The following is a 16,102-nucleotide window of genomic DNA, read 5'->3' on the forward strand; positions in this document are numbered from 1 at the left end:
GGCATGTAACCAGAATCATTGAAGGGTCTACTGATAGACACTGGGTATGTTGTTGGTAATATGATACAGTATCAAAGGACTTTAAATAATTAAAGAAAACTTCACAGCAGGAATGTGGGATTATTTTAATACTGTGTATCAACAGACCTACAGCTGCAGTTCCATCAGTATGCTTGTTAACCCAACCATGGCTCAGTCTGAGAAGGTATCATGATTCATAAAGGCAACTTTAAGTGTACAAGGAATATACCACATGAAGTTTTCTATGGATTCAGAAGAGGGCCCATATGAACATGTAGCATGATGAGGGAAAGGAAATCCAACAGGACCAGGACTGAGCTCATTAGGGTTGACCTTAGCATCTCAATGTGCAAATATTCAAATTCTAAAATGTAGCACAGAAAATGTCAAAACAGAATTCTAATGTCTATAATTTCAAAACTGTTTTCAGTCAGAATTCCAAAACTGTTCATCTCAAATGTTTTGAGACTGTTTCTGAAAGGTAATATACAAGATTGCTCAGGTATTCATATAACTCATGTTCTGTGTTGCTTCAAAAGACTAACAAACACGGTAGAAGAGACCAAATCAGTAACATGTTGCTATACAGTGCTTATTTGTACAATATGGTTTTGACACTTTTCAAGTCAGAATAACAGAAGTGCATTATGTGTAACAGTAGTTGATATTATACAACTAAGCTGCACATGCTCACACACACACACACACACACACACACACACACACACACACACACACACACACACACACACACACAATAAAAGAGGAAGACCAGGGAAGAAAAGGTTTCTGTAATATTATGTTAAGCAGCAGAAGAAGCAAATGCCATCATCATGAGCATCATCATTTTCTGTCATCTGTAGTGGTGACAATTACAGTGCTAGCAAGCTGAGAGGGGAGACCAAACCTCCCCCATTCCCAACAACAGTCTCTCATCAGATATTCTCAGGTGAAGTAAGAGACAAAATTGATAAGGTGATCCTGAGACAGTGAGATTATCACAAATAAGGGTTTATGTAGCCTCCGTATCCTTATTTCTATGTTATATGAAGTTTTATGTTATTGGTTTACACACTCTTCAAAACCTGGTATGCGAACAGAGGGACAGACAAACAACAGCTCCAGGTCTAATCCCCATAATGGTTCGGTTAAAGAACCAGAGAACTTCATTTGGAAAGATGCACATTCTCACTCCTGGAGCCAGGCCTGGGGAGGGGTAGTGTTTGCTGGTGAGAAACTGGCAGCCAGATGGCCCACATTATGCAGCATGGCAGCCAGGTGATCCACACTATCCAGCATGGCAGCCAGGTGGTCCACATTATCCAGCATGGCAGCCAGGTGATCCACATTATCCAGCATGGCAGTAAGCTGATCCATGTTATCCAACATGGCAGCCAGGTGATCTACATTATCTAGTATGGCAGCCAGGTGACCTACATTGTCCAGCACGGCAGCAAGGTGATCCATGTTATCCAGCATGGCAGCCAGGTGACCCACATTATCCAGCATGGCAGCAAGGTGATCCATGTTATCCAGCATGGCAGCCAGATGATCTACATTATCCAGCATGGCTCATTATAGAAAAGGTGCACATAAATTTCATAAGGTCACAAAAGAGACCAAACAAGAGACAAAAGACTCTTTGCAAGGCAAAGAGTGGACATTAGGTGCAATGTCATTCAAGTAGCAGACAGGAGCAGCATGAACTGCAAAACGTTGAAAGGAAAAAGAAAAAGATACTCATTTTTTTCCAGGAAAATAAGCCTCTCTGCTCCTCCCATATGTGTTTTCTAAGTGAAATAAAGTTATGTGTTTCCATCAGAGAGTGAGCTGATTAGGAAATAGAATAAAAAGGTGGGGGTTGTAGAGGGTGAAGGTAGGCTTGCTATCCTGTTCAGTTCTGGTACAATGCATCACAGTTTTCTTGAGTACTGTAAAAATTTGAAGGACCACACAGACGTGGTGCTTAACAAGTTAAATTCCCTTAATTTGCTACTTGGAAATAATTACATTGTATTATTCGATCCTCGGCTGGGGTGCCTTCTGTGCGGAGTCTGCATGTCCTCCCTGTGGTCACGTGGGTTTCCTCCGGGTGCTCCGGTTTCCTCCCACATCCCAAAAGACATGCTGCAGGTGGATTGGACACTCTAAATTGGCCCTAGATGTGAGTGCGTGTGTGTATGTGTGCCTTCTGTGGAAGGTTGGGCACCGAGCTGGCAACTCGACACTGTAAAACTCCACTGCCAATCATGAGCAGACAGGTGATCCGCTGTAGCGACCCCTAACTGGGAAAAGTCGAAAGAAGAAGAAGAAGAAGAAGATTCAAGTATTCTGGTATCTTCTATGCACAATGAAGTTTTTTTAAGCCATGCATTATAAAAGCACAGATTATGTTATCTACTTTTGTATGAACCGCTTCTTTAGATATTTTGATGTTCAGTCTTTTTCTCCAGTAATTCTTGCATTTCTAGATTTTGTTTTCAAGATGTATTTATTTGGGCATCTGGGCTTCCGGGTTTTGCAGTAGATCTACTTCAATATCTCCAGGCACAGTAAGTTTCAGGTAATGACCAAGGAGGACTTTCCCTATTAAGGAGTGCAAGGAAAGGGCTATGTGAGCAATGACCAGATAATATGCTAGTCTATACATCTCTGCAGAAATTAAAATGTAGAGCAGAAAGAGAGAGAGAGAGAGAGGTTAGAAAACAACAGAAATAATGTAGCTTAACAAAGGATCCAAGATAAATGAATTTAAAATATGGGAGCCGAAATACCTATACATAACTAGATGACAAGAAATGACATGCAGCATCACTCTCCAGTTTAAGTACAGTAAGAACATATTGTATGCAGTTAGAGGAAAATGCAGTAGATGGCGCCACTCTGAAAACATATTCTAATTGTGAGGGTCCAATAAACAAATAAATAGAAACTGACAGTGTAGTAGTTTGCTATAGCCATGAAGATTAGCATCAAGTACTAAGTAAATTACCATACACGTGTAACATTACTAGGATGAAATAATCTGCAGTGAATTGAGCAAAAATAATGACACAATTAATCAATCTAACTCTAGATGTATGCAAAACATAATTAAGATGTGCAAAAAGCAAATAAATAATAACCTAAACTACAATCTTTGAAAACTGTAGCAGGAAGCAATAACATAATTCAGATTTGTAAAATATGCATTAAAATAATAATACAACTTACTTTTTTTTAAATAGTAACATTTTGGAGTAAAGAGTAAAAACCCTGTGATCATGCCCCGTTCAGCTGATCCTTCAGGCTCTGTTATCACATTCACAATTAGCTGACATTACATTCACAGTCAGCTGGCACTAGTGTAAGCAAACAGTGTCCTCACACTCACATCCACATTCATGTGATGTTCCATCCAGCTGGATGCATAGGCTTTCAGCCTTGAGAACTGAAGGGATATTGAATCTGTCAGGCAAACACTGGATTTTTTCCAAATGGTGGTATAAGCATGAAACCTTTTTGTGTCCAAACTACTCAAAAGCCACAGCCCTTCAAAAGATGCCCCTTTGCTCAGTGTATATATGATTATGGTCCTGTATTTAAGTCAAGGGGTGTGAACAACCCTCTGCAAAAAACACTTGGGTTCTTCCATATTAAAATGGGATACTTTCTATTATTCTCATTTTCAATGAACTAGCCTCTGACAAGTTGTCCTAAAGCCACATCAGCTTAACAGTGCACACCCCTTTAAAGCAACTATTGCATTATGTAGACAGCATTCCATTACTTTTGTAAATATGTGTCATTTTTTTAATAAATGCACTGTTGGGGTTCAATTATTCAACCCATGCGTTTCTGTTGATAAGTGTACCAGTTTTGATACGTGCCCATATTTCAGAGCAAGTTGTCACAAATCCTATAAAGTTTACCACAAACTTAAGAACCTTTTACAGAAGTTCAGTACTGGGAAGATTTAGATATAATCAACAACTATTGCTTAGTACTCGTTTTAAGCCATCTGTAAGTTTCTGAAGTTACTCATATAAAAATAAACACATTCACTTTACAGGATCTAAATGTAGCACTTACCATTCTGAACCATACATAAGACACAAAGATCTGTGACTTTTCAATCTAAAAATAAATGAAATAAAAAGAAAGATTACATTTTTCAGTATCTGATTACTCATGTCAGTGGTGTATTTACTACAAATTCTGATGCTGCATCTATAGTAATATTTTTGTCGCTATTATATTAATGTGTGTATGTGTGTTTGTGTGTACAATCTTAAAGCTAAAAGGAATTTCAAAAATATGTTCAACAAACACCTAAAATACTTCAACTATATAATGAGTTCTTGCAAAGATCATGACATTTGATGAGTATAATAATATATGCTGGAGTAAGCACAGAGTAGATATTACTACACAATCAGGTTTGTAAAGGCACATGTCAAAGACGTTCATTCATCACAATGACCTGGGTTGTCTAGTAGTATGTGTTCAGTAATCACATGAGGAGGTATTGTTCAAAATACACAAAGTGCCCTGATAAGCTCCAAAAATGAGAAAAAATAAACTTGTTATAGTAAGGTGCATATGCAAGAAGCTACCAATAACAAATGTATTATAGTCACATTCTTACATATGAACCTGACGGATATAAAATTAAGCAAACCTTCTGCTGCCACACAGATGGCAGTTACATAGCAATAACATCAGAAATGAACTAACACACCATATCTCACTGTCAAATAGATGTCAATTACACAGCAACAACATCCAAAACTAACACACCATATCTCACTGTCACATAGATGGCAGTTACACAACATCAGAAATCAACTAACACACCATATCTCACAATCACACAGATGGCAGTTATATGGCAACAAAATCAGAAACCAACTAGCACACCATATCTCAATGTCACGGGTTCATGTCACTACATCGACATGTCATTACAACGACAACTACTACTACGGCACAAAATAATCGAAAACTCAAACCGTCGACAAGTGGAATCACCGACATTGACTTCACCGACAACCCGACAACACTTTTAAATGGAATGCTATCTTGGGCCGAGCACTAACATGGGTCAAGATGGGGGCGTGATTTGTACGTCTACATTACTGGTGTTTCACATTGCCAGGGTTCGAGTGTTGGGTTTTGCGCAAAGTGAATTATCATGCCCCCATCTTGACCCATGTTAGTGCTCGGCCCAAGATAGCATTCCATTTAAAAGTGTTATCGGGTTGTCGGTGAAGTCAATGTCGGTGATGTCAATGTCGGTGATTCCACTTGTCGACGGTTTGCGTTTTCGATTATTTCGTGCCATAGTAGTAGTTGTCGATGTAATGACATGTCGATGTAGTGACATGAACCCAATGTCACACAGATGGTAGTTACATGGCAACAACATCTGAAACCAACTAACACACCATATCTCAATGTCACACAGATGGCAGTTACACAGCCCCAATCAGAAGCCAACTAACACACCATATCTCCCTGTCACATAGATGGCAGTTACACAACATCAGAAATCAACTAACACACCATACCTCACTGTCACACAGATGGCAGTTACACAACAACAACATCAGAAACCAATACGAATCCAAAAGACAAACTAAGAATACCAAAACATGACACACCATATCTCACTGTCACATAGATGGCAGTTACACAACATCAGAAATCAACTAACACACCATTCCTCACTGTCACACAGAGGGCAGTTACACAACAACAAAATCAGAAACCAATACGAATCCAAAAGACAAACTAAGAATACCAAACCATGACACACCATACCTCACTGTCACACAGATGGCAGTTACACAGCCCCAATTAGAAGCCAACTAACACACCCTATCTCACTGTCACATAGATGGAGAGTCATGCAAGTGCAGGATAATAAACCAACTAACAGCTTCAAAGGCATACCTTTCAACTGGACAGATTTTTGGCCTTCTATTTTTGGTCTGTTCCTCAAAATAATTGAGTTGTTCTGGAAGTCACTAAATAATGACATACACTTGAGTTTCAGAATTCATATCCTTCAGAAAACGCATGGTATCACAATTCCTGTTATTCTAGCCACTTTCAAGTTTATAAGAGCTATATTTAAAATCTGTCCCTATTTTTGAGCCTTTATCCCTTCATTATTTAAGGCTTTGTCCAGATATCTTGAGTTAAGAGGTTGGGAGATATACTCAAAAGTTGTTAGTACCCCTTGTCCAACCTAAAAAAGCAGCATTCAGAACAAAAAGTGCACACCACTAATCAAGCAACCGTTTTAAAAAACTGCTAGCTGCTCTGGTGGTGTAGATGCGTAAAGCCCTAACTAGGGCCCAGGCAGCTTGGGTTCGATTAGTGACATGGGCGACTGATGGATCAGCAGGGGAAGGGATGGAGGAGGGTAGTCGTGAGTATTTCTTGGTAACCATCCCTGGTTGAGGGTAGGGACATTGCTAAAGGAGGTGTGGTCAGTGAGTGGGAAGTGGGTCTGGCTGAGCTGCTGTAGAGGCAGGGTGATATGCCACTTCCTCACACTGCATGCCCATCCTGGACCAAAACATGTTGCTACAAAGGGAGGGAGAAATGGGTAGGTCACATTAATACTCCCACCCAAATGGATGATTACATTTGTTCAGCCCTTATTGCCTTGGATCCATGACTGGCCTCAGCAATACCAGAATATGTCCATGGAGGCAACGAGTTAGCTGGAAGACCCAGAGTGGACAGAAAGATGGGAGCCAAAAAAAAAAAACAGATTTAAAAATTGTTGCGTACTTTGTACTGCTATATAACCTGTCTTATATGGTGCCCAAAACTCCCTAAGCGTTACAAACTATAGAAAGTTATTTATCCTCTTGAGTTTCACTCTGGAGGTGAATTTGTTGAGTTCCATTTCGAGAATGTAAATTGTCTCTGTGTTTAGCATGATGGTTAAGGTCTTTGCCTCATAGACACATGGTACAGGGTATGATTATGACCTTGGGTTATTGGATAGGCTTAAAATGGCCTTTCAGGGCAGCTAGCCTAGTATTCATCTATGACCTATTGGAACCTGGTTATGATATGAAATCCCCCGGTAGTTTGAGAGTTGCCCTTAGTTATTTCCACATTAGTTGAATCATTGGTGGATTCTTTCCTGCAGAATTTCCTTAAAGCTTGTTTATATTAGGAAATAAAATAAAAATCTGTCAGTCTATATAAAAGCAAGCTAGTATTTTATGTCAAAGGAACATGTTTCATTAATGCTTTTCCATATTTTTAGTCTGACACAAATGTATAATTTTATCACCAGCAACCAATTACTGAATTCTTGTTAACCAGATACTGTTCAGTGTTAAAAATTTAAAACCAAGGAATTTCCTTATTACTCACCACAGCTAGAATCGCATACAGTGTAGCATCTAATGACACTAGTGTTGGGTCTTTCCAATTTTTCACCGGTCGAGTGTAGGACATCTGCTCCCGGTCTGTTGTCACATTTAAGTAGTCTAGAAGTTGGACATATTTACAAGCCTCTGAAGAAGTAGCATTTGCTGTAAATAAAATTATTTACTAATTAATAAAGCTGCTACTTTGTTGACTTTTCTTTGGGAAACTGATGCCATGTAATGTGTTTACAACAGGGTAAAACATTTTTTTAACTGCTCGTTCAGTTTTCCGATCATGTTGTGCCTTTTTTATACATTTATGAATCAACATAACCACTGCACATCTGAACAGGCACCTCCTGTCTCTTTTTCTATGACCCTGATTCAGAAGATATCTGAGACACTTGAACTGGCAGCTGACCAATATACTGTGGCCATTGGGGTGGGGGTGTTGCAGTGACACCTTCCTGCAAAGTTACTCGCATGTGATACTGCAGTTTGAGTGTGCATATACTTCAGTATTCCACTGTGATGTCCTTCCCTTCCTGCTCATTCTGTGAGATACATCTTCAGTCTAATCTGTGTCTGGATACTGCTCTTTAATCATGACCACTAGAACTCTGCCTACTAATATCATTTGTTTATCCAGTCTATTTTTCCCCATTAGTAGTCAAAAGATCACTTTGCCAGTTTCACACTAATGTTGCTCTATAATCAATAGACACATATCTTATAACATACACAGAATGACACAGGAAATGCAAAAATATAAATTACAAAACCCAGAGATTTTTTGAAAGATATGAAAAAAAAACATGGACATGAGAAATAAAAAACTGATCTGGTATGTTGCAATATTTAAGTAAAGGAGAAAACCAAACCAATCAATACAAAATAAGCAGCTCCAAAGATATTTGAAGATAAGTACAGGCATAGGCACCTGGATATGGAACATTTTACAATACAAAAATAAGAAACCAAAGTGGGAATGTAGAAAAGAGGTTTAGTAAGGTAAATGTTAAACAAATAGAAACTAAACTTATGAATCATCTGCAAAGTGAAGGATTTAGTGTGGAGAATCCAGCACAGGCAATGTCACAGCATGAGGGAATTATGGGTCCTCAGATTAAGGAGCAATAAGTGGAGCAGGAGGCATCTGAAGATGATTTGTAACAAGAAGATGCTCTATGTGTAAAAGTTGAGTTGAAGTTGCACAACAGGAGAAGGAGCAGGAGACTGTATCAACTCTGACACCGGTAATGTTGCAAAGTGATAGGCCAATAGGTTCCCATATGAAGGAGCACCTGATGAAGTAGGGTGCATCTGAAGAGAATATGTAACAGGAAGATTTTCTGGAACTTTCTGTAGACTGCTTACAGGAAACCGAGAGCAAAGAAGATGCTTTCAGTCCAGAAGAAAATGATTAAAGGGAAGACGTGCTTGATTTAATAGATATTAAGACAGATGAAAGAAGTAGATTACAGAAAGTTAATAAGACCCAAAATGTGAAAAGATTGGTAAAACAGATGAACACAGTAATCAGGACTGTTAAGAGAAATTCATATGATATAACAGAAATAGGATACATTACTGTACAGCGAAACTAATAATGGATAAAATGTTAACACAACAACGGAAAGGAAGTAAACAAGGAAAATGCCGTTATGTAAGCAGGAAATAGAGAAAACCATATGCAGGTTTTGTAAAACGAACTGGAAACTGTCACATATCTTGTTGCTGAGTGTGATATACTCATGGCAGAGGGCCTATATATATTGAAAGGAGCAATAATGTTGCAAGATTTTTGCCACTGGAGATTGTGCAAACAGCACAATATAGACATAGTTGAGAAGCATTGGAAACATGAACCAAAAAACATTATAGAGAATGATAAATGTATATCACATGGGATCCCCCATTACCAACAGTTCAAAAAATAGATGTGAGAAAACCGGATATAGTACGGCAAGAAAAAAGGAAAAATAGCATTAATCATTTAAATACCTACACCCAGTGATTATAGTGTCTTATGTACAGAGAGAGACAAAGTCATAAAATATCAGTATTTGCAAGCAGAAGTGAGAGCAATTTGGAAGAAGGAGTCCTACACAGTTCCAATAATAGTAAGGGCAATGGGTCTAATAAAAAAAAATTACAGTTGTACTTAGATATGTTACCAGTACATGTAACCCCATATGAATTACAGACGGAGTTAATTCTGGGTGCATTATGGGAGCTAAAAAGAGTACTCTTAGATAACATCAAAGAATGAAACAATACTAATTTCATGAACACTACTCTATCCCGCCATAGGAGTGGGGCCCTTTCTGGTTATGGTATTAGAAACCCAAAAGACTTGAAGAAATTAAAATGAAGATAAAGAGAGAATAGCACATTGGATACAAAAGCTTGAGGAGAATGTTACCAACCATACACAGAATAACACTCATAACACAGCAGAAAATATTTTAGCAACTAAACAACTGAATGGTTGGAAAAAGGAAATTTTGTCTTTAGGGATACCTGCAATTAAAGACGGAGTAGATAGACATGAGGTTTATAGAAACATCTATAAAAAAGTAGCTACAGAACCAATGAAGAACAAAAAGATAAGCCATGTGGGAAAGGTAATAAGAGTGGGACATAGCTAAGCAGTTGCTTAAGGTGCTGAAAAAGGACTGCCTACCATATTACTGATTGACAGCAGAGTACAGGTAGACAAAAGGGGAGAGAAATAAATGAAAAGCAAATTGTGGTAACGTTTATGGTAGAGCCCAGATGATATATACAAAATCCAGTCAGAAGTGTTAGGGAGGGAGTGGGAAGAAGAATAGAAAGGCAAACAACAAAAGAAAAACGGGAAGAAATATACAAGACATCTAAATACGCAACAAAATGTGATTGTTCAGAGTATTTGCTTGGAAATATCAGTACAGGTATTTCAGCACTCCAAGAAGACTCCACAAGATTTTTCCTCAAGTGGAGAGTAATAGTTGGAGATGTTCATGAAGGAGAACATAGGAATATGTTTTTTTTTAGTTTTCCTGGTATAAATATTGGATGCACAAGTAGCAGGGTCAGTACCTTCGTAGATTCATAAACATCTATGCCCAGTTCATTAAAACTGTTATGGTATTGAACAGACATGGGGAGATCCTGTTACAGATAATTAGTGTGTTGCTTGCATGAAAGCTTATAACATTGACCTGATTTTTGTGCATAAGTAACGGGTCTCTATTATAACAGTGAATGCTTAAAATAGCAAACGCTGTATAATCAACCCCCCCCAAAAAAAAAACACAAAATTCCAAACAAATGGAAGAGTGATTTTTTTTTTCCCCCCAGGGAAAAAAATCGCTGATCTGAAAAAAAAAAAAAAAAAAACGAAACCCAAAATAAAGTGGGGAGCTTCGCCCCCAGCAACCCCTGATGTGGGGGGCTGTGCCCTCCACACCCCCCTGCTTAAATATATCAACTATGAGATTGCACCACAGTGGAGGAAATGGCAAAGTCCTGAAAACAGCCCAGTGATTTTTTTCTCTAGGAAAAAAAAAAATCGCTGTTCCGTGTCTTCAGGATTTTGCCATTTTGACATTTAGTTGTCGATTAACTGCAGTGGTGGTGCTGCAGTAGCATTGTTGCCTCACAGTAAGATGTTGTCCTGTTTGATTCTCAGCTAAAGCGTCTTCTGTGTGGAGACATGCGTGAATGGGCGTACCTTTGTTGAAGGTTGTGTGTCAGAGCTGGCAACTCGGTACGTAAAAATCTACTGCAAATCATTAGTGGACCGGAGTTCCACTGTGGCGACCCCTAACCGGGAAAAGCCGAAAGACACAACAACAACAACATTTAGTTGTCGATTAAACAGCGTTCACTATATTAAGCATTCACTTTAATAGGGAATCTAAGTAACACCCATTCTGACATACAGTTTAGCATTAAAGTATCACAGTTTTCTATTAACCAGAGCTTCTTGGTTAAGAACATCACATGAGATGACTGGGTTGCAAGGAAATCTACTGTTATCAGCTAAAGCATTTAGCTAAGAGTATACTAAGTTATAAAAGGCTATATTACAGCTAAGCTAACCAAATAGGGCATAAATCAAGCAGGATATAGACCCACGGTGCATGAGACTGAAGTTAGTCAGATGACAGGAGAAGAGGGTCCGCTGAACTAGGTGTGTGCCGGAGACAGACCTGTGGTGGAGAATATGGGAAATTAAATGTGGGGGTGAGGAGGATGGGAAGAGTAGAGTTAGAGATCATTTATTTATTTACTGACATTTGATTATCGCAAAAGTCGAAGTGCATTTTCAGAGGAGGCCCTGGGAAAAAAGCTCCAAGGTATAAAACATTTTAAGTGCAATAATTTTACAGTCTTTAAAAATAAACAAAAAAAAAAAACAACTGCAGTTTAAATAATTACACCAAATTTAGACATATTGTGATAACTTTGGTTAAGAATAGATACAAGTTATATTACAATAATTTAATAGTTAGAGAAATTTTAGCCAGTTTTTTGAGAAATTAAAGGCACATTCGTATGATGCAAACAGGAATTGCAATATGAAGTGAGAGAAAAAAAGGCTTATGGTATATTTATATAAAAAGCTAGGGGAAAGAAACTGTTAGAAGTAAGGAAGTGAGTGAAGAAGGGAGATTAAGGTGATATAAGGTGTGAAATGGTATTTGCTCACATTTAGGGATATAATTTATCCTGGCATTGAACAATAGCAGAGCCATCATTTGGCTAGAAAGTCTTTCAGAATGGTTTTGAAGGATGGGAAAGAGGGTATTGACCTGATTGATTGAAACAAGGAGTTCCAGGCCTTAACATGGTATGAATACAGATAATGCCCAGCAGAATTTGATAGGTTTGCGGACAGACAGGAGTTTTTGCCCATTGTATCATAATGACCAACTGGGAGCATAGTTGTGTAGAATGCTATTTAGTGCTGGACAAGCAGATGGATTCTGGATAATTGTATAGAGGTAAGAAGCTGTGTATATGTTAGTTGATGAGGTAGTCCTAACCAGTTTAATCTTTTAGGGCTCTACAGTGGTGGGTTCTGAAAGGGGGGGTTTGCTACAAATTTAGCAACTTTGTTATAACATTGTTCAAGTTTTGATTTTTGTGATTCCTGAAGTTTAGTAAGGTTGGGAGTGCCATAAAAAAGTGTGGGAGGAGATAAGTAGTGGCAAGTGTAGTTTTAGTTGTATTGGTGAGAAAGCTTTTGGCTCTATAACGCATCCCTAGTTTTTGATGAATTTTTCTTATACAATTTTGTATATGCAGGTTGAATATAGGATTATCATCCACTTTCATCCCTAATAATTTACAATGAGAAGTGACTTCAATGGTTTTATTATCAAGAGAGGTGACTTTAAATTAAAAAAGTAGTAGTTTGTTTTTTTAGGGTTGAGCATGAGTCGTGAGCCATGTTTTGGTTGCTGTTAAAGCTTTCTGACTAGTTTTTTGGAGTGTGGCATGTTGTCAGATGTACAAATGAGAGTGGAATCATCTGTGTACTGAATTAGGGAGGCCTGTTGGGTGGATGTCTGGAGGGTTTTGGTGAGAATGTTTAAGAGGAGGGGACCAAGAATGGAGCCTTGTGGTACACCGGTAGTGGCTGTGAGGTACGGAGAGTGCCATTTTACTGACTAATAACTATTGGATAGGTAGCTTGTAGAAGGGTGGGCTGAGAGAGATCTAATGATCTAATGAGGACATTTGAAGTAGAATTTTGCTATGACAAACTGTGTTGAAGGCTTTAGGCAAGTCTAGAAATAAGGAGGAGACTAGTTTGCCATTATCTCTAGCTTTATTGACAGCATCTATATAGGTAAGAAGTGCAGAGTTAGTACTATGGGAAGGATAGAAGCTGTGTTTTGTAGAGATAGGAGCTGTTCCTGCAGGAGATAGTTTAGCAATGGTTTTTGAATACATTATTCAAGTATTTTGGAGGAGGGGATAAGATTGTTATAGGTCTAAAGTTAGTAATGTCTTTTGAATTTCCTCATTTGTGCAGAGGGATACTGTGTCACTTTTTACAGAGAGATGGAATATAGGATTCCTGGTTTGACCTATTTATAAAGATTGAGACAGGGTAGGCAATACTATTTGGCTTCTATTTTAAGGTCATCAGCTAAAGTCACAGTTTAAGAGTAGTTTTATATAGGATGTGGCGCTGTTTGAAGGTGAAAGTGGATGTGGTGATACATGGCTGCTGGGCAGGGTTAGGATTAGATACTGGGGAATCCTTGGTTAGAGATGATATACTATCTATGAAACAGATGCAGTTTTGAGTGATGAGTTATTGGGAAAGGGGTTAGGGTGGAATATATGGTCAAGATGCAAGATTTCTTTAATGGCTTCCCAGAATTTTTTATGGTTGTGTTTATTATTATTCTGAAAGTTATTATAGTATAGATTTTGTCTTCATTAATTTGTTTTTTAGTGCAGTTGTGAAGCATTCTAAGGTTTTTAAGATATTGTGGTGTTTCATATTTATGCTATTCTTTCCATGTTTTTTTCTCTGTCCTGCATTAGCATTCTACTCTTTTTTGGATAGCCAAATTAGATTATTTGTTTTTAATTTCTTCCTTCTAGGAGATGCAATGCTGTTCAGGATATTCAGGAAGTTGTATTGAATACATTTAGAGCATCATCTACAGGGAGGATTTTTAGGAAGTTCCAGTTAATACATGATAAGGTAGTAATGAAAATTTCTAGGTTAAACTTGGAAAGGCTACATGTTTCATAAACATGCTGTTTGAGTGGATATGTGAAATGTCTGGCTGTATGGATTGAGAGATAATCACTGAGACAATCAGACATTGTGCCAGAGGTGGTGCATTTGCTAGTGTCTGATATTAGTATCTAGTCTAATAGGGAATCTGATGTCTTGCTATAATGTGTGAGGCTATTAATTAGTGTCATGAAACCAAGTAAGTAAACACTAGATTAGAGTTTATGGCCAACCAAGTGACATTCAGATCACCTAGTATATTTTCTTGTGTAGGATATCTTCCAGTATATCTGTATTGTCACCAGAAGGGATGTAAAGAAATACATACACGTTTATAATTGTTTAATTTCAGGAAAGTAATTGAAGTGAATTTTGCTATTGGTCTGCTGTAAGGGGACTTGGAGAAGTGTGGAACTGTGAGTAACTAGCTTTTCAAAAAAAAGGAAAGAGAATTAAATTATTAATTAATAATTTTTTAATTATTTTAATTATTTCAATTCTGCTTAAATATTTGAGATGCACTTAGTGACCTCTGTGATAATAATACTTTGTACCTTTCTGCTCTCTTCCATCTGTTTGCATTTTTAAGTTTGTTCTTGGCCCTTCATCTTATATTTTTAGTAACAGTTGTAGGAAGATTATGTTTCTGCATTATTCTGCAATTCTATTTCCAGAAGTAGAATTACTGTTTGTTTGTATTTTAAACCCTGCTGGCCCATAGTCTTGTAGTTATATTCACAGTTGTGGCAGAACTGTGTACTCCTAAAATATTATGAGGCTTACTTATTTATTATTACATGTTTTCCATAAATAGTGTTACTGGTAAATTTCTGCATAGTCTGGTGCCTTAAACTGTAGTGGAAGGTCAATAGGGAATTGTCTCTGCTCCAGTTTGTGCTTCAATAGTGTTATATTCTGTTTGTCTTTTACCTGCTTTAAGTTGAATTCTGTCTGCCCCATCCCCCACGAAGACATTTAGCTAAAGTTTCTGAAAGAGCTCCAATGTTGCCTTTATTATTGCATGCTTACCTGACAGCTCTGTGGGCATACCTAGTTTAAAACTTGCTTTTTTCTGCTTGTAGAGCAGCTTGACATTTACTAGAGTCTTAGCTCAGTTATCCAGAGTTGTTCATCATTTCGCGATGATGTCAGAGAGTTTGAGAGATTATGCTTGCATCTGAAACCATAGTTGGCAAGAAAAACTACATTAAGTATTGCTTTGCACTTGTATTGCATGTCTTCATTGAATTCTCAAAGATTTCTATGCTATTTATTGTTTTTCCTGCACTTGCTTAGAGTTTTAAGTTGCATTTTTCCACTGTTGCAATGCTTACTGTTCTGCATTTGTAGTACTCTTAAATACACTGTATCTACTCTTTTAAGTTCTTATAGGCATCTATGTTTCTGGTTCCCCTAACACTTGGGCTGTAAACCAGTCATTTTACATTAAGATAGTTAAAGTCCTCACTATTGTGGCAGGAGATAACTGATTTCATCTATTTGAGCTGGGAATTTCTGATGGAAAGCTTATTGTGTGCTTACTTATTTGGCATACCCAGTTTAAAACTTGTTTTTCCAATTTTATATAATGCTTGTATTTGCTTCATGCAGTAGTGGTTAGTGGTGCCCTTTATGTATGCAATCACTAGAAGACGTACCTTCCCCTATGAAAACAACCACTGAAGTTTTCCACAGTCCTGTGTTACTCAAAGAGCAACTGGTTTGTGTGCTGGGCAGCATTGCTGGATAGGTTAGCTGTAGATTACACTAAGGAAGCACCCATCCTTTGTCTGTTTGGAAGAGACCCCCCCCATTCTTTTCCCTAGTAAAGCACATATTAAGGGTCTACAACCATGGATAAGGCACTTTACTGCTAACTCTAAATCTAGTTTGGTGGACAAGGCCACCCTGAGGCAATGTAGCATTTGCCTTATGTACACTGACAACAATTTAA

The 16,102-nt window shown here is 37.9% G+C and overlaps 1 long non-coding RNA gene across 1 annotated transcript in view; it reads right to left on the reverse strand.

Moving 5' to 3' along the window:
* Positions 1-7,422: 7,422 nt before the first annotated feature.
* The window catches only part of LOC122812768, a 168,972-nt gene continuing 160,292 nt past the window's right edge, over positions 7,423-16,102 (reverse strand). Inside the window, exon 4 of the long non-coding RNA XR_006366550.1 lies at positions 7,423-7,562. This is a non-coding gene — a long non-coding RNA (uncharacterized LOC122812768). The remainder of the gene's footprint in view (positions 7,563-16,102) is intronic.

The sequence above is a fragment of the Protopterus annectens genome, chromosome 10.part0, assembly GCF_019279795.1.
Source record: "Protopterus annectens isolate FY-2018-M chromosome 10.part0, PAN1.0, whole genome shotgun sequence".
NCBI lineage: Eukaryota > Metazoa > Chordata > Ceratodontiformes > Protopteridae > Protopterus > Protopterus annectens.